This window comes from Thermobia domestica, chromosome 2 (genome assembly GCF_964235325.1).
Source record: "Thermobia domestica chromosome 2, izTheDome1.hap1.1, whole genome shotgun sequence".
NCBI classification, from domain to species: Eukaryota; Metazoa; Arthropoda; class Insecta; order Zygentoma; family Lepismatidae; genus Thermobia; species Thermobia domestica.
In genome coordinates this window covers 161,654,998-161,680,898 of record NC_137455.1, presented here as the reverse complement: position 1 = coordinate 161,680,898, position 25,901 = coordinate 161,654,998, and the positions used below count along the sequence as shown (strand labels likewise).

At 37.4% G+C, this 25,901-nt stretch overlaps 1 protein-coding gene across 1 annotated transcript in view; it reads right to left on the bottom strand.

The window, feature by feature from the left end:
- The window catches only part of LOC145679764 (uncharacterized), a 247,523-nt gene extending 225,994 nt beyond the window's left edge, over positions 1-21,529 (bottom strand). The window contains exon 1 of the mRNA XM_081750316.1: positions 21,426-21,529. The gene's annotated coding sequence lies outside the window, so the exon portion shown is untranslated. The remainder of the gene's footprint in view (positions 1-21,425) is intronic.
- Between the last annotated feature and the right edge of the window lie 4,372 nt (positions 21,530-25,901).

Genomic DNA, 25,901 nt, shown 5'->3' with positions numbered 1-25,901 from the left:
GCATACCTACTCAGGTCATGTGGCAATGTACAGCTTGTGACTCTGTACCGTTTCTGTGTTACAGGTCCGAACGTGAAGTAAGGTCCAAAATCCCTTACTGCACCTCAGAAAGCAGCGTGGCAACAACGCAAAAGTACTTGCCCCTAGGAAATGACTGCATGGTTGGGAAGAGGTGGAATGAAGATGTGCGGTCTGGAGAAAACGCGAACTACGACAGGTTTCATACCCAAGATATGCATCTTTCGGCCAAGATTCGAACAGTGAACGGGTGCGTTGTTTTCCAGATCCAGACCAGTTTTGTCAGCATGCCACGCTCTGGGATTTCACAGAATCCCGCAACGCACACAGTAGTGAGGCATAGTATACCCTGGTAATTGTGGTACCTTTTGCCTGGAAAGCAAGTAGTAATACCCATGTTGATCCCATATAAACGTGATCATCACTTTGGTCGTTCATAGTTAAGTACAGAGTTAATTTGGTGGTGGTACGTCGGCACGCTGTCATTGGTTTCACTAGTTCTTTATGCATGTATTTATGTAAGGGAATGACTCAAAGAAGGGTTCGGACCTCCAACTCCGGGGTCACATTGGTCTTTTAGGTGGGTCTAGGATTTGGAAAAAAAATGGTCCTGGCTTTCTAGAAAGTACCATCCCGGCCTCCGGCTGGTGGGAGTGAAGAAAACCAGGGAAACCTAGTCAAACTAATAGAGTGCCAACGTACCACCACCAAAGAAAGTCCGTGCTCAACTCTGAGAGACCAAAGTAATGATCCCGTTTATTTGGAATCAGCACGGGGTATTTCTAATTGCTTTCCAGGCAAAGGGTACATTAATTATCAGGATTTGCACTATGCCTCACTGTTGTGTGCGTTGCGGGATTCTGTGAAATCCCAGAGCGTGGCATGCTGACATAAGGGGTCTACCTCCTGGAAAAAGACGCACCCGTTAACTGTTCGATTCTTGGCCAGACAGATGCACGAGACCTGGTTATGAAATCCGTCATAGTTCTCCTTTTTTCTTGAGCGCACACCATCTTCATTCCACCTCTTCTCAACCACGCAGTCATTTCCTAGATGCAAGTACTTCTGCGGTGTCGCCACGCTGCTTTCTGAGGTGCAGTAATGGATTTTGGACCACTGCACCTTACTTCACGTTTGGACCTATAACACAGCAACGGTGCAGAGTCACAAGCTGTACATTGCCACATTACCTATGTAGGTATGAAGGATTACACGAGTAAATTTCAACGCTACAATATGTGGAAGTTGGTCAGGGTAAACGTTTCTCGTGCACCTCTCGTTAGCCGGCAAATTTCAAAGAAAACACAATGTGCAAATTACTCAGAAATTATTAATTTACGATCCCCGGTTCACATAAGTGAAAGTGTTCCAAAGTACTTGTAGAATATCCCCTTGCAAGGAGTGCATTGAATTACCAGTCACCCTTTATATATATATATATGTAGAGATAGAGAGAGTTCGAAACAATCAATTTTAGTGATGAGCAAATGCAAGACGAAGAACAAGACCCTAGTAGTCTTGGTCTTGCACATCCAATCTTGGTCTTGGTCTTGCACTGGAACCCTTGGTCTTGCTTGCAAGAGTCTTGCAAGTCTTGCTTTTAAGAAATCTTATGCTTTTCATAGGTAAATTTTACTCTAGATATAAGGGATAATAAATTCTACAATGCGCTAATAGTAACAGAAAAACAATGTATGTTTCTAAATATAATATCAACATGCACGGCAGTGCATGGCAGCCAAGTTCCACGAAGAATATGAAAACTGGCCTGCACTGCCGTAAGCATATTATACACGAACAAGAGTTTTGGGTAAAATCGCCGATTTCAGGCTTTGTAAAAACAATTCTATTAAGGGTAGAAACATGAAATTTAGAATTTAAGGAGATATCCGAGAGATGTACTCATATGCCAAATCTCACATTCCTACCTTCAACCATATTCGAGTACTGGACCCCTAAAATATGCAGTTTTCAGGCTCACTGACTCACTCATCAAATTGATTAGGTACTTCCCAATGAGATAGAGACGTGAAGCTTCGCATAAAGACACCTTATAACAACTTGAGTATGGAAAAAATCGGAAATTTGAGGAATGTGCTATGAGAAAGTTTTTATGGGCAAAAAACTGTCCTTAGCCAGGAAAAAAATAGTTTCACTCACTCACTCATCAAATTGATTAGGTACTTCCCAATGAGATAGAAACGTAAAACTTTGCATAAAGGTACCCTATAATGACGTGAGTATAGAAAAAATCCGAAGTTTGAGGAAAGTGCTATGGGAATTTTTTTATGGGCAAAAAACTGTTCTTAGCCAGGAAAACAATCGTTTCACTCACCCACTCATCAAATTGATCAGGTACTTCCCAATGAGATAGAAACGTGAAACCTTGCATAAAGGTACCCTATAATGACGTGAGTATGGAAAAAATCCGAAGTTTGAGGAATGTGCTATGGGAAAGTTTTTATGGGCAAAAACTGTTCTTAACCAGGAAAAAAATCATTTGACTCACCCACTCATCAAATTGATTAGGTACTTCCCAATGGGACAGAGACGTCAAACTATGCACAAAGGTACTTTATAATGAGTTGAGTATGGAAAAAGTCCGAAATTTGAGGAGTGTGCAATGGGAAAGTTTTTATGGGCAAAAAAACTGACCTTGGCCAAGCAAGAAATCGTTTCACTCACTCACTCATCAAATTGATTAGGTACTTCCCAATGAGATAGAAACTTGAAACTTTGCATAAAGGTACCCTAATGACTTGAGTATGGAAAAGTCCGCAATTTGAAGATTGTGCTATGGGAAAGTTTTTATGGGTAAAAAACTGATCTTAGCCAGGAAAAAAATCATTTGACTCACCCACTCATCAAATTGAAGAGTCCACACTTCCCAATGGGACAGAGACGTCGAACTCTGCACAAAGGTTCTTTATAAAGACTTAAGTATGGAAAAAGTTCGAAATTTGAGGAATGTGCAATGGGAAAATTTTCATGGGCAAAAAACTGTTCTTAGCCAAGCAAGAAATTGTTTCACTCACTCACTCATCAAATTGATTAGGTACTTCCCAATAAGATAGAAACTTGAAACTTTGCATAAATGTACCCTATAGTAACATGAGTATGGAAAAAGGTCCGAAATCTGAGGAATGTGCTATGGGAAAGTTTTTATGGGCAAAAAACTGTCCTTAGCCAGGAAAGAAATGGTTTCACTCAATCACTCATCAAATTGATTAGGTACTTCCCAATGAGACAGAGACTCGAAACTCCGCGAAAAGGCACTTTATAATGACTTGGATATGGCAAAGGTCCGAAATTTAAAGATTGTGCTATGGGAAAGTTTTTATGGGCAAAAACTGTCCTTAGCCAAGCAAAAAATCGTTTCATTCACTCATTCATCAAATTGATTAGGTACTTCCCAATGAGATACAAACGTGAAACTTTGCATAAAGGTACCTTATAATGACTTGAATGTGGAAAAAGTCCGATATGTGAGGAAGTGCTATGGGAGTTTTCTATGGGCGAAAAACTGTCCTTAGTCAAACACAAATCGGTTCATTCTCTCACTCATGAAATTGATTAGGTACTTCTCAATGAGATAGAGACGTGAAACTTTGCATGAAGATACCGTTTTTGAGTATAGAAAAAGTCCGAAATCTGCGGATTGTGCTATGGGAAAGTTTTTATGGCAAAAAGCTGTCCTTAGCCAAGCAAAAAATCGTTTCATTCGCTCACTCATCAAATTGATTAGGTACTTTCCAATGAGACAGAGAGGTGAAACTCTTCATAAATGTATCTTATAATGGCTTAAGTGTGAACAAATTCCGAAATGTGAGGAATGTGCTAGGGGGAATTTTTCATGGGCGAAAAACTGTCCTTAGCAAAGCAGCAAACTTTTCATTTACTTACTCATCACATTGATTTGCTAGTTCCCAATGAGATAATGACGTGAAGCTGTGCATAAAAGTACCTTATAATGAGTTGAGTGTGAAAAAGGACGGTAATATGAGGAATGTGCTATGGGAAATTTTTCATGGTTCATTTTTCATGGGAAATTTAAGGAATGTGTTATGGAATTTTCTATGGGCAAATAACTGTCCTTATTCAAACAGAGATCGGTTCATTTACTCACTCGTAATTGATTAGGTGCTTCTAAATGAGATAGAGAATTGAAACTCTGCATAATGGTACCTACCTTACATAATGACTTGTGTAAGTAAAAGGTTCCAAATTTAAGGAGTGTACTATGGGAATTTTTATTGGCGAAGAACTGTTCATAGCCATTAGGTACTTCTTAATAAGATAAAGATGCGAAACTCTCCATGAAGGTACTGGCCGCGGTGGCTCAGTGGTAGAGCGATCACCTCTGGTGCTTGGGGTCCCGGGTTCGATCCCAGCCCCCGCCAAGTGAACTTTGTGGTGGACAAACACCGTGTGCGTGGGTTTCCTCGGGGTTCTCCCGTTTCCTCCCACTTTTTTCATTCCACCATTTCATTCATTACTCATTATCACCGTCTCCTTTAACCTAACCGGCATAACCGTGGGACGTAAAACTCAAAGATTTCATTTTTCTCCATGAAGGTACCTTATAACGGCTTGAGAATGAAATTTGAGGAATTTGCTATGGAAAATTTTTCATTGTCAAAAAGAAAAAAAACAACTGTCCTTATAATCAGAAATCAGGAACGATTCCGTTATTGAATACATCATGTGTATAGTGATAATGATGTCAATCGTCCGAGTGGTCGAGTTGGTGCCCTCCTCGCTGGTCTATTTGCTGCCACGTGCGCCGTTGGTGTATGGGGTCCTGGATTCAATTTCCGGTGGAAGAACCTTTGGAATCTTAACTCTCCTCGATGTTTCTGTGTTCGTGTCCCTGTCGTTCTAGGTTAATAGAAAAATGAGCTAAGGTCAATGAAAAAAATCCGTTATCCGGACAGCGGTATAGTGTACAAATATACGGGATCCTTATGTTTACTACAGAAATCAATCAACATGTACGGCAGTGCATGGCAGCCAAGTTCCACGAAGAATATGAAAACTGGCCTGCACTGCCGTAAGCATATTATACACGAACAAGAGTTTTGGGTAAAATCGCCGATTTCAGGCTTTATAAAAACAATTCTATTAAGGGTAGAAACATGAAATTTAGAATTTAAGGAGATATCCGAAAGATGTACTCATATGCCAAATCTCACATTCTTACCTTCAACCATATTCGAGTACTGGACCCCTAAAATATGCAGTTTTCAGGCTCACTGACTCACTCATCAAATTGATTAGGTACTTCCCAATGAGATAGAGACGTGAAGCTTCGCATAAAGATACCTTATAACAACTTGAGTATAGAAAAAGTCAGAAATCTGAGGAATGTGCTATGGGAAAGTTTTTATGGGCAAAAAACTGTCCTTTGCCAGGAAGAAAATCGTTTCACTCACTCACTTATCAAATTGATTAGGTACTTCCCAATGACATAGAAACGTGAAACTTTGCATAAAGGTACCCTATAATGACGTGAGTATGGAAAAAATCCGAAATTTGAGGATTGTGATATGGGAAAGTTTTTATGGGCAAAAAACTGTTCTTAGCCAGGAAAACAATCGTTCCACTCACCCACTCATCAAATTGATCAAGTACTTCCCAATGAGACAGAAACGTGAAACTTTGCATAAAGGTACCCTATAATGACGTGAGTATGGAAAAAATCCGAAGTTTGAGGAATGTGCTATGGGAAAGTTTTTATGGGCAAAAAACTGTTCTTAGCCAAGAAAAAAAAATCATTTGACTCACCCACTCATCAAATTGATTAGGTACTTCCCAATGAGATAGAAACTTGAAAGTTTGCATAAAGGTACCCTATAACGACTTGAGTATGGAAAAGTCCGCAATTTGAAAAATGTGCTATGGGAAAGTTTTTATGGGCAAAAAAAAGCTCTTAGCCAGGAAAAAAATCGTTTCACTCACCCACTCATCAAATTGATTAGGCACTTCCCAATTAGACAGAGACGTCAAACTGTGCACAAAGGTTCTTTTATAAAGACTTGAGTATGGAAAAGTTCGAAATTTGAAGATTGTGCTATGGGAAAGTTTTCATGGGCAAAAAACTGTTCTTAGCCAAGCAAGAAATTGTTTCACTCACTCACTCATCAAATTGATTAGGTACTTCCCAATAAGATAGAAACTTGAAACTTTGCAATATATGTACCCTATAGTAACATGAGTATGGAAAAAGTACGAAATCTGAGGAATGTGCTATGGGAAAGTTTTTATAAGCAAAAAACTGTCCTTAGCCAAGAAAGAAATGGTTTCACTCACTCACTCATCAAATTGATTAGGTACTTCCCAATGAGACAGAGACGCAAAACTCCGCAAAAAGGCACTTTATAATGACTTGGATATGGCAAAGATCCGAAATTTGAAGATTGTGCTATGGGAAAGTTTTTATGGGCAAAAACTGTCCTTAGCCAAGCAAAAAATCGTTTCATTCACTCACTCATCAAGTTGATTAGGTACTTCCCAATGAGATAGAAACGTGAAACCTTGCATAAAGGTACCCTATAATGACGTGAGTATGGTAAAGTTCTGAAATCTGAGGAATGTTCTATGGGAAATTTTTTATGGCCAAAAAAATGTTCTTTGCCAGGAAAAAAATCGTTTCACTCACTCACTCATCAAATTGATTAGGTACTTCCGAATGAGATACAAACGTGAAACTTTGCATAAAGTTACCCTATAATGATTTGAGTATGGAAAAAGTCCCATATGTGAGGAAGTGCTATGGGAGTTTTCTATGGGCGAAAAATTGTCCTTAGTCAAACACAAATCGGTTCATTCTCTCTCATGAAATTGATTAGGTACTTCTGAATGAGATAGAGACGTGAAACTTTGCATGAAGATACCGTTTCTGAGTATAGAAAAAGTCCGAAATCTGAGGAATGTGCTATGGGAAAGTTTTTATGGGCAAAAACTGTCCTTAGCCAGGAAAGAAATGGTTTCACTCACTCACTCATCAAATTGATTAGGTACTTCCCAATGAGACAGAGACGCGAAACTTCGCACAAAGGTACTTTAAAATGACTTGGGTATGGGAAAGATCCGAAATTTGAGGATTGTGATATGGGAAATTTTTTATGGGCAAAAAGCTGTCCTTAGCCAAGGAAAAAATCGTTTCATTCGCTCACTCATCAAATTGATTAGGTACTTTCCAATGAGACAGAGTGGTGAAACTCTTCATAAATGTATCTTATAATGGCTTAAGTGTGAACAAATTCCGAAATGTGAGGAATGTGCTAGGGGGAATTTTTCATGGTCGAAAAACTGTCAGCAAAGCAGCAAACTTTTCATTTACTTTCTCATCACATTGATTTGCTAGTTCCCAATGAGATAATGACGTGAAGCTGTGCATAAAAGTACCTTATAATGAGTTGAGTGTGAAAAAGGACGGTAATGTGGGGAATGTGCTATGGGAAATTTTTCATGGATCATTTTTCATGAGAAATTTAAGGAATGTGTTATGGAATTTTCTATGGGCGAAAAACTGTCCTTATTCAAACAGAGATCGGTTCATTTACTCACTCGTCATTGATTAGGTGCTTCTAAATGAGATAGAGAATTGAAACTCTGCATAATGGTACCTACCTTACATAATGACTTGTGTAAGTAAAAGGTTCCAAATTTAAGGAGTGTACTATGGGAATTTTTATTGGCGAAGAACTGTTCATAGCCATTAGGTACTTCTTAATAAGATAAAGATGCGAAACTCTCCATGAAGGTACCTTATAACGGCTTGAGAATGAAATTTGAGGAATTTGCTATGGAAAATTTTTCATTGTCAAAAAAAAAAAAAACTGTCCTTATAATCAGAAATCAGGAACGATTCCGTTATTGAATACATCATGTGTATAGTGATAATGTTGTCAATCGTCCGAGTGGTCGAGTTGGTGCCCTCCTCGCTGGTCTATTTGCTGCCACGTGCCGTTGGTGTATGGGGTCCTGGATTCGATTCCCGGTGGAAGAACCTTTGGAATCTTAACTCTCCTCGATGTTTCTGTGTTCGTGTCCCTGTCGTTCTAGGTTAATAGAAAAATGAGCTAAGGTCACTGAAAAAAATCCGTTATCCGGACAGCGGTATAGTGTACAAATATACGGGATCCTTATGTTTACTACAGAAATCAATACTTAACATACGCTATCCATATGCTACATACGTACTGCCCTCTTTCCCGCTTAGATGTTACACAATGTCGTTACAGGATGTCTGACATCTAACAGTCTTCCGTACATTACGTACATGAGCTATAAGTTACATACGGCCATCTGTATGTGAGATCATGACCGCCTCCATACAGTTCTTTCATTCGTGCGGAAAGTACATTTGTTCGGAACACTTATACGGAAAGTATGTTTAAAATATACTTTTTCAGTTATACGTTTAGTGTACGTTAAGTCCAAAAACTACAGGATTTACACATGTAACCAACGTTTTTACGTACGCCACATACATTTTTTCTCAGTGTGCGAGTAAAATAAGTGAAAGCTATTAATAAGTAGTTAAGCAAGTTAATGAGACATGTTCTGTGAATCAGTTAACTTTCAAAAACCTGGGCTAAGACACGTACATACTGCCGTAAATTTCGTGGTTGGAAACAAAGACAAGGAAAACCAATATTTTTTTCTCTTTCCTCGGTGAAGATTTTTCCTTTTTCGCAGTCATTGGTATTAAATAGATATTGAAATTAATTTGATAAGTAAGATAATGTTGAGGTGAGAATATTTGTAATTAATGAAGTTTTCGAAGAAATAAGAAATCCAATTGTTCGAATTTATGTGAGACTACCAACAAAATGTGTTTTCTAACCGATTTCCTAAATATATTGGTACCACGAGTTATATTATGGTTACCACAGTCGTTATGTAAAAATGTACTTGATGCTTCGTGTCTCTATCTGTGAACAGTGTGCGAATCTCTTTCGTATCAGCCTTTTCATCAACAGTGAATTTCGTGCCTTTGCTTTTCATATTTCCTGAATTTGCTCTCCTGGGGGCTCGCCCCCACACCCCCGCCTTTGCTCGGCCGACTTCCTACACCTCTTAAGCTCACAATTCCCGAATTTCAAGTTTCTTTTCCTATTTCAACTATCTAAAAGATAAGATTTTGTATTCCAGGAAAACGCCTATTTAAATAACATGGGGATTTCTTCATCTCCCTTTAGACTCCTTAAAAATTAAAAATATTCATTTTTATCAATTTTCCTGTAGGTTAGTCCCAGGAGGCTACAATCGTTCCAAATTTCATCATTCTAATCCTGCGGGAAGTGCCTAAACATTTTGGGGTGTAGAAGACGTCCAATATAAATAACATGGAAAAGGTTTTTCTGTTCCCCATAAAACCACTCTACAGTTGGAAATTTTTATTTTTACTGACTTACTTAGGTAATACTAACGAAAACGTTCAAGCATACCGAATTTCACGTTTGTATTCCAATTTCAAGTACCTAAAATTTGAGATTATAAGTCCAAAAAAGCCTCATTTAAATAGCTTGGTGAATTTCTTCATCTCCCCTTTAGACTCCCTAAAAATTAAAAATATTCTATTTTGACAATTTTTCGATCGGTTAGTTCCGAAAACCTACAATCATGTCAAATTTAATCATTGTAGCCCTACAGGAAGTGCCCTATAATTTTGGGGTGTGAAAGGTGTCCCATATAAATACCATGGGAAAGATTTTTCAGTTCCCCATAAAACCACTCTAAAGTTGGAATTGTTTATTTTTACTAATTTACTTAGGTAATACTAACGAAAACGTACAAGCATACCGAATTTCAATTTTTTATTCCAATTCCAAGTTCCTAAAATATGAGATTCTTGGTAAAAAAAAAAAAAGACCCATTTAAATAACGTGGGGAAATTCTTCATCCCCCTTCATCATTTCAACTTTCCACGTCAACCGGAAGCAGTCCTTTAATTTATGTCAGTTCATGTAGTTTTATATATGTACAATTAGGATATGTTGGTGGCAAATATAATTAAGATTACAAGCTATTTGAAAGGCGTATATCATTGGAAAGAAAACCCGAGGCAGTATGAAACTGCGCAACATGCGCGTCATGTAATGAACTCCGTAATTTCGCAATGTGGAAAGGTAGAGAACAACTAATTATATTGTAACACCAGCTATGTCTAGTGATGTAGCAGCGAGGATTCAGCATCCAGGGTTTTGGGCCCTGTTAATACTCTTCGTATTTAGGTAATGAAAAATGGCATATTAGCGATCGTGATTTTGTAGTTCGGGTAAATGAATTAGAATCTCGTTTGGACATAACTCTCTGACATATATTAAATATAATAAATCCTCCCCACTGTTCTAGTGGCTACCATGTGCGTCTTTCTTGTACAAGGTCTTGGGTTTGATTCCCGGTGGGAATTAATGTTTCATGTGACACATTATGATTCCTTTAAAAATGTACAATTTTAAATTTAAATCCAGCAATATGCCACAATTGAGAATCCCAATATACAACATTGACATGGTGAACTACAAAAAGAAGTGAAATATGAACAAAAACACCAGAGGTACAAAAAGTGCAGCCAAGTTCGTCAGCCTCAAAAAGTGTTGAGATGAGGATGGATGAGCCAAGTTCCTTGGCCACTGCATCTGAAACGAACACTAGAACTTGGCGCGAGGTGTCAAGGAAAATGATGTTAAGGAACCTTAGGGATAGTGGTGGGTTTGGGATCACCACCAACCTTAGGAATATCAACTTTGCTAAGACGCTAAGGTACATATACAGTATACTGCAATAAGATTTGATGGTTCGAAACTCAGACAAGGAAACCTTATATTCCTGTACGAAGTGTCAAGGTGTCAAGATGTTAACGAGCCTTAGGGATGGTGTTTGTGAGCGTGGTGGATTTGGGGATCACCACTAGCCTTAGGGCTGAAATGTCCCGGCCGTGAAACTAGGAACAGACATGTGTTTAATGTATTCGAATATGTTAGACACCTCGCGCCAAGTTCCAGTGTTCGTTTCAGATGCAGTGGCCAAGGAACTTGGCTCATCCATCCTCATCTCAACACTTTTTGAGGCTGACGAACTTGGCTGCACTTTTTGTACCTCTGGTGTTTTTGTTCATATAGTTTACCTTCGTATAAGTATGACGATAGTGTACCACATAGGCCATAGTCTTTATTATTATTTGTTTTTTTTCAATAGGTGCCCACGCTTCACTACTTTAAATGTTAAGTCACAACGTTTCGTAATCTTTTTTTATAATTTTTAACAGATTCAATACTCAACTAGTTCCCAAACTGGGAAACCTACCCCTAAGACGCATGAAAGAAAACCAAGGCGGCACCATGAATTGCAAAATTATTTTTACACTCTGAAGACGTCAGATTTTTTTTTTTTTTTTTTTTCAATCACGATTAGCTCATCTTTGTATTGAACAAACTTCCAATTAAGTATTGAGATTTTGTTTTACTGATTCTAATATGTAGTATATGAGCCAGAAACATGGACATTACACAAAAGCTATATATATATATATATATATATATATATATATATATATATATATATATATATATATATATATATATATATATAAAATAAGGCTTTCGAAACGTGGGCATGGAGAAAAAAGGAGAGAAGTAGCTGAGTTGAATGGAAAACGAATGAGGTATTAGAAATAGTAGCATTAGGGGAGAAAAGAATAATTTTAAACGTAATTAGGAAGAGGAAGATGAATTGTTGGAACATTGGCTCAGGAGGAACTGTATTATGAGGGACGTGCTGGAGGATATGGTGGAAGGAAAGATAGAGAAGGAGGAATTAGACTGTAGTTAAAGAAAAGTAATGAAACAGAAAATTGCCACATCAAGACGAAGAGACAAGCTACGGACCAACGTACATCGAAACTTTTCAGTTGCAGCAAGTGACCTGTCAATAATGGCAGAATAGCTATGATGATGATGATGATGAAGTTTAGCAATATTGGCCAAAAAGATAGAGAAAAATTAAAATTATAATGATTATAATCAAACCTATTAGTATTTCAGAATAATTTGAGTGAAAACTGAAAACTAAACTGTTCGTATCTTTTGTGTAAACTCAAATTATACAAATATTTCTGACCTATATTAGAAATGCAAAATAACGGCATCAAACTTCAAGTTATTTGAAATAACTGTACAAAATCTCATTTGTGAATATGGATTATTTATTCTTGTATAATGTTACATCCCTCAATCCTCGATATGCCGTATACCTAAGGAGACTAAAAGTTATATTGATAAACAATTATTCAACGTAGAAGCATCCGCTCATGAAATCAAACTTGCGGTCACATGTACTAAGTTTTCGTCAATGTCATGAAAATGTTATTTGTATATTAATTTTATGAGCACACGTAAAAAAATTCCAACGGATGCTTGAGCCTCGAAGCCAAGGCTATACCCATGTAGTCGGCACCTATGGTGTACGGAATGTTCAATATTACATTTCTCTTTAGTTTTGGAACAAGAACAGCACTAATATTTTGAAGTGAAATGAAATATCTAGATTAACGTCCCACGATTATTAACCAAGGCTAAAGGAGATTGTAATATGCCATTACAGTCTAATGATATTATGTTCTTAATAGGAGGGTTCCCGAAATTTTTTGCACCGACTGTACTTGACGTTTAACAAAAAATTTCTGGCTGTTCATATAATTCGTAATTTTATTTGTTATTCTATTTCAAATTAACATGGAAAAACTGTAAAAAATTCATTGGGAATGATAGTTTTGGGAATCAATATCTTTATTTATATTTTAAATTAGTTATAAGTTATGTATATGGATATGTAAATGGATTATTACAATTCTTACGGTGTCAGTGCTATCCGAAAATATAGATCCACTATTGGACGGAACTTTCCAGATCACATAACCAATCTAAAATTCGACAGAATTTTCAGGACCACCCTTCACCTCTCTTTTAGATACCTAGGTCCTTCTAAAATCTAGTTTAATCCAGTTTTTACCAAATTTTATTCGTTTCAAAGCCCCACCGCCAAAATGCTTAGTTTTGATTGGCTGATAAACCCACGCTATGATATTAGGGCGCAATTATTCCATTCCATGCCTGAAAATTTGTTGACGACAGCCGACCCGGATCTTCCAGCATATAAAAGGAGAAAATTAACTAGAAAAGTTGCATTAAGAAGGTAAAACTAATATAATAATTGAATAAATACCGTCCAGGAAGCTATGGAGCCATAATTTGCCAATTTTTATAGTAAAAAACCGGACTGTAGAGCAGAAATAGGAAGTCAACTCGGTAACGCCATGTTTTGCTGATATAATTATTGGTGGACAGGTTCTGTGAAGTGCATCAGTTTGCTAGTTGTTCTTAGAAAGAAAAAAAAATCTATAAACAGTTTCGGAAGAGTAGTGTTTCTCCCTTAAAATATTCTCATCCTGAAAATTACTCCTTTTAGAGTTACGTTAGGCCTGTCCCACTGCCGTTTGTGTTCATGTATGTAGTAAATGTGATTTCTTTTGTACTTATTTAGTAATAACATGGCGGTATTTAATTTCTTTGTAGTTAGGATAGTGATCACAATGCACGTGTGAATTATCAGTAAGGGCTCCTATCTGACTCCCAAATTGGGAGTACGGCTTCCAGCGGGATGAGTTAAACATTTAGTTTGTTTCCGGGTTCCTGCCCCTTCAGGGCAGGGGTCCTATTGTTAGCTAATACTTCGATACGTCCCCTCAGGGCGTTGATAAACACTTAAGAATGTGATTCAGTGAAACAAGGGCCAGTTGGCCCTGTCCCTTTCTTTCCTTTTCCTTTCGAGCCGATTTAAAATGGTAGAATATGAATGTTTTCTGTGTGTATTTATCAGTACAACATGTATTAATGGTAGTGATAATTGGTGTGTATTGGCATGATGTCTTGTAGTTTAAGTAGTATGTGTATATTTGTAATGTAGTATCAGTGGTAGTGGTAGTTAAGTGATGAAAGAGTGTGTGATATAAGTAAATGTGGACAGTGTAGTATTTACTATGCGATAAATTTTTATTACTCCGTCATTAAGTGAACGTAATATAGTATAATAATTCCGTGTACAAGGTCACATTCCGTTGTTCAAGGGTTGATTATATCGTCGCTAGCCCTAGTGTCAAAAGTCAGTACTAACCGCCATTCTTCTGTCGAGGTGCTTAGTGATTTAGTTTTCATGAAATTGTCCTTTCTTTCCGAAATAAAACCTAGAAGGTATAATTCACAGCCCATATGAATGTACAGTTAGGTCAAGTGATCCAAAATTAATATATTCTGAAAGTTTCAACATTCTGCATAGTCTAGAAATCGAGATATTTAAATAAATAAACAATACGTAAATTTTTAACAGAAGTCGGGCGATATGATGCTAGTTCTTCGCTTTGGAATTATATTAGATGTTCATTTTTCTTCGTGGCTGCAGAAGTCAATTGTTGCTGCAGAAATTTCGTAAACATTAAAAATTATCGCGGATAATTCTAGTTTCAGTGAACATACGTAGGATTTTTTTTTTCGTTCTTAATAAAGCTACCAGGTATTACATAGTATTGTGTGTGGGATGAAAGAGTCTCGGGTTCGAGTGAGGTTGTCGTGCGGTGATCGGAGCGGGAAATGTTTGTAGTGATTATAGATTTTAAAGTATTATGATGAAATGTGTAAATAGGCTGGGCGTAGATAGAGGAAACAGGGTGTTTGTAGAATATAGCGTCGTGGCAAATGAATATTAATGTGAATATGAATATTAATAAGTATATGAATATTGTAGTAAATGAATATAGAATATAGGACACCCATATAGTTAAATATATAGTAGCCCAGTGAATACTTCGCCGTGTGTTGATATATAGATATTGAATAGATACGTGTAACTACAAACATCTCAGGTTCTGACCCCTGCACCATAATATCACGCGGACCGGAGGGCGATATATATAGTCGGACTATGGTAATAGTTTGTAGTTTAATGTGTTATAGTAATAATCAACCATAGTAATACCATCTGATAGAAGGGGTAGCATCATATAATCGCAGACTAGACATATTGAATGATAAATTATGAAAAGACAGTAGTAGTTATACAACAGGGCTGTAGTGAATTATATTTTCTGGTCGGTTTTTTTTAATAGAATATCCTGCTCCGTGAGATTTTTTTTTCCTTCACGTTACCTACTCAGGCTAGCTTACAATGTTCATGGAGGCGACAGCTCTGACTGGGTACAGAATCAAAACAATTAGTTATTGAAATTTATTTCGCGTACCCGGATGTCGACCCCTAGTCCCTTTAAGTATTTTCATTTCTTTTCTTAGTTTAATTAGACGAGGGAAATTAACGACATCCCAGACCGTGGCGTGTCTGCGCAGGGTAGCTATCGGTGAAGTTTGGCAATAGAAATCACCGATCCAAAATTCAGTTTATTTAATTTTTTTTTATTTCGGCAAATTATTAGTTAGGGATATCTTAGCTAATACTTCTATTCTAGTTTCATTACTGTCCTCGAACCTTCTTAGTTTTTCTAAGGGGTCGAATATTTTTTTTTCTTAGAGATTTCAAAATTGGGGACGCAGTTACCTGGTCCCTTTTCCCCCCTCTCCTTTTATCCTGCTGGTCTGGGCCGGATACGGGGATCGGATTTCAATCTTACAAGCAAACTCTTGTGGGATTGGGATCTGATGGACACAGAACTTGCATCCTTGGCAGCAGGGCGCCCCTTGAGTCTACGTATTTGAGTAGACCACCCTTTTTGGCATACTAAGAATATTTTGGCTATGGATTTTGTTGAGAGCGAAATTCGACTTCTAACTTTGTAGCGTTAGTTATTTCTCACTTAAGTCTTTGGCGCCCCTATTCTTCGTCTTCCTTCTTCTCTATCTCTCTCTCTGTCTTCATTTCTTCGAGTTTTTTTTAATTTTTTCAACCTTCCCCCCCCCCCCCCCGAGATTTTGAACTTGTTACTTACGATTTATTTAACGTACAACTCTTATCTGAAATTACCAGCTGAGACGTTGCAAGACACGATTCATGAATGGAGTAGATAATGATTGGGTCCTCCATCACATTTTGACCTATCGCTGAAATGAACAAAGACTTAGTATTTGACGACACTTCGATTACGTTCTTTCACCGTCGTTCCTCTTAAGTTTTTTTTTAATCCGTTGGTCACTTTCCTTTCTGTTTTGGTTTTCAATTACTTTTTAGTTAACCTGGGCCCAGAAATTGTATTTTGATTTACCTAGTTATATCTAGAAATGCTCTGTGTTACGTGCCTGCCTCACAAAGTTTTTCTTTTTTTCCTTCATGATTTAAACACGAATTGATTATGTAAAAGTTAAAAATTTATAGACGCGCGGTATCAGATAAAATTTAATTTGTTTCCAAATGTAATGTTGGAAGTCATTTGTTTTCTTGGACAATGTTGCAACCTTGTAAAATTTTATTGTTGGGGATGATTAATATAAATGTGTGCGCATTTATTATAAATATATATATAGAGAGAGAGAAATAAATACTTCGAAATATATGTGTAATTAGTATGTGAATATGATGTTAAAGTAAAAGTTTGATATTAAATGTATTATGAATATATGTAAGAGCGCTCGTGTCTGTCCCCCTAGACGTGTATTGGTTGCTATAGTTTACCAGAAGTCTTCCGACGAAATTAAGAACGTAGATTTTGTTAAGAATACCGCCGTGCACTTAAGTAATTTTCCTTTTCCTCTGAATCAATGTAAGTGATAACCTCTGTACTTATATAATGGCATGCATTGAAAAAATATCGGCAGGTCTAAACGTAACCCACATCATAACAAATATTATCCCTGAGCAATTAACCTAAAACCATTGTGGAAAGTGCACCTTGAATCCTTCTCACCTACATGTGTATCCTGTGACTTGACCAGTTTTTTTTTTATCCTCAATTTGAACCATCATACTCCGTACACCTGTGGAAGATCATTTTTTTTTTTTAATCCGAACCATGTATAAACATATACGAAAGTGATCCTAATGAAAGGTCTCGTGAAGTGTCCCAGTGTTGGATAAATAACTTGAAATTATTCGATTAATAAATTTGGAAATAGACCGTCTAAGAGGAGAAACTTCCTCTAGTGAAAGTTATTTTCTCGAAATCCCTAGATGGGTATAGACGTAGCAGTGTGCGATTGCAGATATAAACTGTTACCAGTTACAAACCAAATATAGACGACGAATGGTTTTGTAAACCAATAGATATATATATATATATATACATATAGAGATATATATAAATGACCACAAACTAAGTTAAATGGAGCGAAACGTTTTGGACACTACGACTAGTGCGTGAGTTGTGATTTGGACGCTCGAAATTATTAATATTTTAATATCTCGACGTGAGGTAGAGACTCATATAAGTTCTAATACACCAAAAAGTTTTTTTTTCTTTCCTCTTTGTCAAATTTTTTTTTAGTGAAATAAGTGTTTTTTTTTCGTATGTCGCAAATCATTATTTTGATTTAGCATGCCTAAGATACAATATATGTAATTATTTTTTTTTCTTTTCTTTCGTCAATATGATTGAATATATAAAAACTTACTAAAATATAATACTATGTACTCTATTAATATATAACCAAGAACTTGTGCTTTTAATATTTTCTTCATAATTATATGTTTGTTTTTTTTTCTTCACTATGAATGTAATAAACTATTTGTACTCTTGTAGTTAGTTGGTTTCCTTTAAACATATATACACTGTCCTGAGTGAGTGAGCGAGTGAATGCATGATAGATTTAATATAAGCAATTCTAGTGATATCATTTGTCATATTAACATCTGTAATATATGTGTCATGTTTTAATATATGTGTTAAGGTAAATAACCTAGGTCATGAAGGACCGTCACTAACGGTTTAAATCGGCTCGAGGAGTGAAGCAAAAATAGCAAGAATAAGCCTAAATACGACATCTTTCTTCCAGGAAGTTGAGACTTTTATTGATACGATACCTAAATTTATATTGAGTTGATAAGTTTGGATTTTTTTTTTTCCTCTTGGCTAATTCATATGTGTGGTCGATCCTAGAGGACAGAGTTCAGGTGCTGGATAGTTATCAATCACCGGTTGGAATAACTTTACAAAGAATTAAACTTCACTTTTCTCATTTCCAGGTCTAGGTCTGGGCAACCCCATGATCGTGGTGCCTGGAGCTAGGTCTGGGTGGTATGAGGGAACATGTGTCTATTCCGAAGCATTCCAAAATTGATTAGTTGTTAATAACATTTAGAATGATTCATCTTTCAACGACGTTCCCGACCTTTTACTATATTTCCGGAATTATCCAGTAATCTGTTTCTCATTAAAATACCCTATCTCTTTTCTTTCTTCTTTACCTACCTCCTTCTTTTACCCTTCTACTTTCTTCTCTTTCTTTCCTATTTCTAAATGAAAGAAAACGGAGTCATGATCGAGAGTAGTCGCTATTGGCACGGTCAATAAGTTGTTTAGATGAGTTTTCTTCGGGAGTCCGATATGGAATAATTAACAATAACAAGAAAGTTTATTGGAATTTACTTTATTAGAAAATAATCTGGGTTTCAATCAGTAAGTGATCTTTCGTAATCGTCCTCGTTAAAGAAAATTAATTTTAGCGACTCCTCTACAACTCTACATTAGCTCTTTTATCTTCGTTAAATTTTTACGTCTTCTTTCAATATTGGCTAACCGTGACAGGATCTGTTGCCCTAGAAACGGCGGTTTCTATGGCAACGGACAAGAAGTTTTCTTTCAAGATGGTGATGAGAAATGAATGTAATAATGGAATGAAGAAATTAGGAGGAAACGGAAAAAACCCGAGCAACTCCACGCACACGGTGTTTGTCCACCAAAAGTGTTCACATGGCGTAAGCTAGGATCGAACCGCGGACGCCATACAACAGAGGTGAAATCTCCACCACTGAGCCACGGCGGCCATAAAATGTTTTAGTTTACTTTACGCTTATCCGCTTCTTATGGACACAACCATTCTTCTTGTGATTTCCGAAAAACCAAGCATGGGCTGTCTAAATGAACCAAATTATGATCAAAATAAATAAGCACTGACGTTCTTATACGTTGTAACAATTCATAGAATTATGCTCTCGGTCGTTTTCTAAACACCGTTCAAATTTATTGTCATTTTCTGTGCTCCAGTAACTAACCAAAGGAAGACCAAAGATACAAGGATACAAGGATACAAGACCAAAGATGCACATTTACTCTTGTTGCTTTTCAATTTCGCATTCAGTTCCTTACTGAACGTTTGTGGCGTTTCGTCAACAGACTGCCTCAAGAAAGCAACTGAAGGGTGAAAAATACAGTGGAGTCCCGGTAAGCTGAACACGCTTAATCTGAACATCCGGTTAGTGCAAACAGGTCTAGGAGGAATTTTTGTGGCGAAAATATGAAATGAAATCTTTGAGTTTTACGTCCCACGGTTATGCCGGTTAGGCTAAAGGAAACGGTGATGATGAGTAATGAATGAAATGGTGGAATGAAGAAAGTGGGAGGAAACGGGAGAACCCCGAGAAAACCCACGCACACGGTGTTTGTCCACCACAAGGTTCACTTGGCGGGGGCTGGGATCGAACCCGGGACCCCAAGCACCAGAGGTGAACACTCTACCACTAAGCCACCGCGGCCCCCACGCGGAAATATGCAGTTTTAGGAAATTAATAATTAAAAGGATAAAAATGGGTACATGTTTTCGTAGAAAACAAAGTAAACTTTCGTTAAAGATAATAATACTCTAACGGAAAGATTTGTAACTACGTACTTTACATGGATAAATTAAGGCATCAAGTTTTTTCGACATTCTTAACATTTTTCCAGTAGAGTACATATGCTGTAGTCAAAAATACTACACTTTTGAAATATACTATACGCTATGTATTACAACACTATAGCCCCGTTCACCCGTTTCAAACCGTGATTTTCTGGCTAATCCGAACATTCACGTAATCCGAACAGGATTCGATCTCAATTAGTTCGGATTAGCGGGACTTCACTGTAAATACCTCTTTCGCCGTATTTATCTCAGGATGAGCCTGCAAACTTTACCAGCTCGAAGGTGAAAGTTTCAAGTTTACTCCGGATAACACACACCTATAGAATCAAGGATGTGTGTAGAATAGTATCTGATTTCTCGATAAGTAATCCTCGTTGTTTAAAAACGCAGTAATACATCATAATCCAACACCAATGACACATTTCTTTGTGTGCAACAAGCTTTGATTAGAATGACACCAGTGTGGCTTGGAAACGAGTAAACTACAGAAAACGCGAAGAACCGATTCAGAAAACGACAAACTGTAGTTATATGTTACAAGGGTAGATCGACTCACACGGATTGCATAAACTACTAGGAACATATTCACTCCAGCAGCATTTTTACTGAAGCTAAGAAATTCAAGTGAAAGATGTAATGATTTTCCCCCCTTCCTTTTTATATTCTATAAATAAATCGAGTAGTGCCCCTACTTGTGCAATAATCTTGGTCTTGGTCTTGGTCTTGCAGGTATGGTCTTGGTCTTGCACTCTTGGTCTTGGTCTTGGTCTTGCATGCAAGACTCTTGCAAAAACTACAAGACCAAGATTCTTGCGCTCATCACTAACTTGGCGGCACCTCGGCAACTTTTCTGTCGCCGTTGCCGCAGTGAGCGGACTCTCATAAGACTCAATGCATTTAGCAAGACAGTTGCCCAACAGAAAGTTGCCAGTGAGCGGCAGGCCTAAAGACATACATGTATTAGCTTCCATTGTGAACACTTCTTTTCACGTGCAACATACGGAACTGCTATGTGAAAAACTTGTAGAAAACATTTATTTTTTATCTCTCTGCTGGGAGGTACCTCGGGAACTTTTCTTTCACCGTCGCCGTAGTGAGCGGACTCCCATAAGACTCAATGCATTTTTAGATGTTGCGCAACTGTTCCGTCGCCGAGCTGTTTCTCTGCTGTCGCCCTGCTTGGCGACACCTCGGCAACTTTTCTGTCGTTGTCGCTTCAGTGAGCGGACTCCCATAAGACTTGATGCATTTAGTCAGAGCAACAAGATAGTTGGCCGACAAAATGCTGCCAGTGAGCGGTAGCCCTTACACGCATGTATACGACCACATTGAATTTTGATTTTCTATCTTCTTTGTCTCGAACGCACCAGTTTTATTACTCCCACGTACGTGTTACGAACATTCCAGAATTATGCTCAATGATCAAGCAACAACATACACTAAACTTCATTAAATAATGTTTATAATACAGAAATTGTTAAGTCTTTTATAAGGAACAACTTCTGTACTAACTTCTTTCACAGTCAAGAAGAAAAAATAATCATACAAATAATATAATAAACTAACCTTATTTTTAGTGTGTAGGTCTTCTTTATACCACAGATTTCCCTCTCAAATAGACAAGTTTCCAATTGCGCTTCTGCAGCTTGCACCGTCAGCGTTCGTTTTCCTTCGCGTCTCTCACAAGATTCTTCTCTCAGCGCAGTGCGTGTCCGTCGCGCACTGCAATTGTTTTCCTTCTTCCGTGATGTTTTCCTTCTTCCGTTTCCTTCTGTGATGGATGGAGTCAGTGCAAAATCTGACGATTAAAACGTAGTGAAGGTGTGTTCCGAAAGTAGCGGATTTAAACTATTTGTACCAAGACGTAAAAATTATTTATTTTGGAACTCTTTCTTTATATATACGGTACATATACCTTGAAGCTAAAAAAATAAATAAATAAATAAATAAAAAGCCAATGGAGATTGACAAGGGTCAGGCAGCGACCGCAGCGCTGGGCTGTTCCCCGTGGTTTATTAGAAGCACTTAAAAAGATTTCTCTATTCTCTGGGAGTACGTCTAAAGATGCAATTTTTAGAATATATAGGTCTGCTCGGCATGGTTCTGTCATTTAGTATGATATTTTGACCTCGGTGGTCAACGCAGAAAGGACACTTCCCCAATTTAAAGGGGTTAACATACTGCAGGTTCAGAATACTTTTTGACAAGTTTCATCTTTCCACAATTCACTCTGTATACCTTTCCCGTAATCGTTGTCTTAGCCGCTCGTAAATCGACCTTGAAATCCACAATCTTACTTCCCACTTTCAACTAAAGTGTTTCCCCCGCCGTATTCGTTTTGTACGAAGTCTTAATTCCATCAAGCCTCAAAATTCTTAACGCATCTTCCTCTATTTCTAGATACCTCATGTTGTGTTCCATCTCATCTTATCTCCAGTCAATTGTTGTTTTCCTTTCCTTCATTGTATTCTAAATTTGGCGTTTCTTTTTCTTCTGTTTTTCTGCTTCCTTGCTTGTTTGGTCTCCGGATATCCTTCCACTTATATTCTGAAGTCCCACTTCCAGTATATGTATCTTCCTCCATTCAAACTCCGTACTACATGAGAAGCGGTAGAGCTGTAGTGGGCAGTAAACGGAGCACACGGATAAAATAGACGAGCTTTCTGATTTCCAAGGAGATCCACATTTGCTTAAGTCAGTTGTGTTACTTTGAGTTCTGTGCACTTTACAAAGTTTACTGGACGCCTTTTCACTGTTACTCCTAACTTCTTTAATTCATTTGGTAAAGTCTTTATCTGCAAGCCATGAGTTTTGGAAAATGTTTATTGTACTCACTGCATTTACCCTTTATGTCAATATGAGTAATACAGAACACAATTAAATTGGGAATACTCACGTTTACACAGCACCGTTCAACTACTATAGTTAAGGAAGCATTAGCTGAGGCAGCAACACAGTTAGTGACACAAACTCAACAAAATAGGCTATTTAATGTTGTCAGACCTGAAGATAAAAAAAAAATACTAAAACAAGAACTGAACTAGTATCAAACATGTTAATTTTAGTAAAACTATTGTTCATTGCGAATAGAATTATTTAACAAATAAAACTTTTATTACATTATACAAAATTAATAATGTATTGTGAATTTACATATAAAAATAAAAAATAGCGTATTTTTAAGAGTTATAACCGGCAGAAAATTAAAAGTAGCCTAACAAGTAGCGTGTCGCGCATTCGAAATTTTTTGTAGCGATGGCACTTAAAAAATCCCCCAATCCGCTATTTGTACCCCTATCTGGCAACCCTAGATGGAGTCGTTCCGAAGCAGGAGCGAGGCCACGAGACATGAGTTCAATGTTGCCATCTACGAACTTGCGCTGTCAGTAGCTAGATATAGAATAAGTCAATTAAATATTTAATTGTCTAATTATTATTCTTTAATTTTTTAATGGATATTCCCTTCAGACTCAATAAATCAAACAAATCATTTATTAAGTCGAATGTTTAGGGGGTGAGAGGAAAGGGCAGTTACTTGTGTAAATTTTTCTAATTAGGTCCCCAGCAAAAACTGTAATTTTCACCTTTACATTAATGGAAAAAAGTCTCCATTTTATATTATGATATTATCGAACAAAATTATTATTTAAAATAGCAAATACTAGCATATATTACCCGCTTCACTGGATTGAAATAAATCATTGGTGGATAAACACCGTGCTCGTGGGTTTTCTCGGGGTTCTCCCGTTTCCTCCCACTTTCTTCATTCCACCATTTTCACTCATCTCTCATCATCACCGTCTCCTTTAGCCTAACCGGCATAACCGTGGGACGTAAAACTAAAGATTTCATTTCATTTCATTTGAAATAAATCATTTAAAAGCACACTGATATTGCTCATTTTCTATCATTTTAATGTGTCACCCCTTCCGCTCCCCCTCCCCCAAGTTGCGCGGTTGAATTTGGATTTAAACGGGAACAAAAGTATCACTGTTCATCGAAGGGATCCAGAAAACTATAAATTCGACACTGATAGTGGCTATTTTCGATCAATTTTATATACCTCTTTCTCCCCCTTCCCCAAGTGGCAGGGCTGATATTGGATTTAAACCGGATCGGAAATGTCACTGTTTCATCTTAATGATCCCGAAAACTATGGATTAGACACTATGGTCATTTTCGACCATTATTATATATAGCTCCCCTCCCCTTCCTCCGTGCTGCAGCACACGGCATCGGAATTGTCACTGTTAATCTCAGATACTCCTAAAACTATAGATTCGACACTAATATTAGACATTTTCGACCATTTTTAAAAGTTTATTCCCCTCCCCTATGTTGTACCCTCCCCCTCCCCAACCATCAGGACTGAACTTGGATTCAAACAGAATCAGAAGTGTCACTGTTTCTCTCATCGACCTCGAAAGTTATGGATTCAACACTAATACCGGTCATTTTTGATCATTATTAAATTTCTCTTCCCGTCCCCTACGTTGCATCGTCCAAGTGAATAGCCTAAAGTAATCCCCGCCCCCAAACTCGTTTATGTTGAAAATTTGATTGATGTCGGTCGGGTGGTTCAAGAGCGATGAAGTCACAAAGGCAGTCATTTTTATTTTATTTTTTTATTTTTTTACATATATCTCCCCTCCAACCCTAGGTTGGCTCGTCAAAGTGAAACAGTAAAAAAAACACCCAAGCCCCGATCCTCATATGTTGAAAAGTTGATCGAGATTGGTTGGGTGGTTAAAAAATTATTAGGTTTTATTAGCTTTTATTTATACGTCTCCCCTCCCCCTCCCCTAGGATCTATCGTTAAAATGAAATTACCAAAATGTTTCTAGATTCGAACCTCATGTACCTTGAAAATTTGATTGAGAACGGTCGGGTAGTTCAAGACTTATTAAGTTACAAAAATTGCCACTTTCAGTCTTATATAAATTGATTTTTATATACCTACCCCTCCTTCTCCTTCCGTACCTTTCTCCGTCAAATTTAAATCATATAAACCAGCCCTGCCCACGGCGAGCAGATAGTGGAAACTCTCCTCGTGAACGCTCACGAGCATTCTACGGGCAAATACCACTGTTCGTGCTTCGTGGATCTTCGGGTTTCGTCCTTAGAGGAGCGGAAGTGTTGTCAACCTTGGCGGTAATCACTAGCTTACCAAAAAAAAAAGTATGTGTGGTAACTGATTGCCATTTAGTGTAAAGTGTTTTTTTACAAGGTGGTAACCGTTAACTATAGACAATACAAACTTGTAACAGCAATCAAATGATAAACTATGTACGTTTCTTCTTTTTTCTTTCCTTTTGTTAAAGAAGGATGTGGGTTTGTTATATCCGAGTGTGGGTTTGTTATATTATGTTGTTTCGCTTTTTAGGAAAAGAGATAATCTGTTGATACGAAAAAAAAAACTGTCACTTGTTTGTAATTATCTAAGTATTATCTCCAGAAAATTAGCTTATGCATGTATGTGTGTACGAATAGGCTTAGCAAGGGGTTGGTTGTGGAGATTAGAAGCCACTATTACACTATCAATAGGAAGAATAGTATTTCCTACTCCACTTTTAAAGTTACTTTGAACGCAAAGAATCGAACAAAATATTAAGAGAGCCAAAGAGATTTTCCATTTTTAAGAGTGACCGTTAGTGACTGCAATTAGTTTTTTTTTTTTTTTTTTAACAAGGAGTGTCTTTTTAATAAGGAAAAATGTATTGTCCCTGGCTGGTTGCTTGCCGGTGGCTTGTTAAAAGTGAAAAAGAATGTTAAATCATTTCAACGACTGAAGCTACACGCTTGTCTTTCTTCGATAGTTACTGACTGATTTTGAAAGTCACAATGTTGTAGGCCTACTGTAATAGCGTAGGCCTACTGTAATAGCGTAAATTCGGAAGGAAACGTTCCAACTGAATGATACGAACAATTATTCCCAATGTCTTGAACATGAAACGTGGGTTGCACGGATAACGCTTAAAGTAGGCTGGACTGCACTGGAATTTCCTTCCGGCAAATTAGTGTTTGGTCGGAACTCAGTTCTTC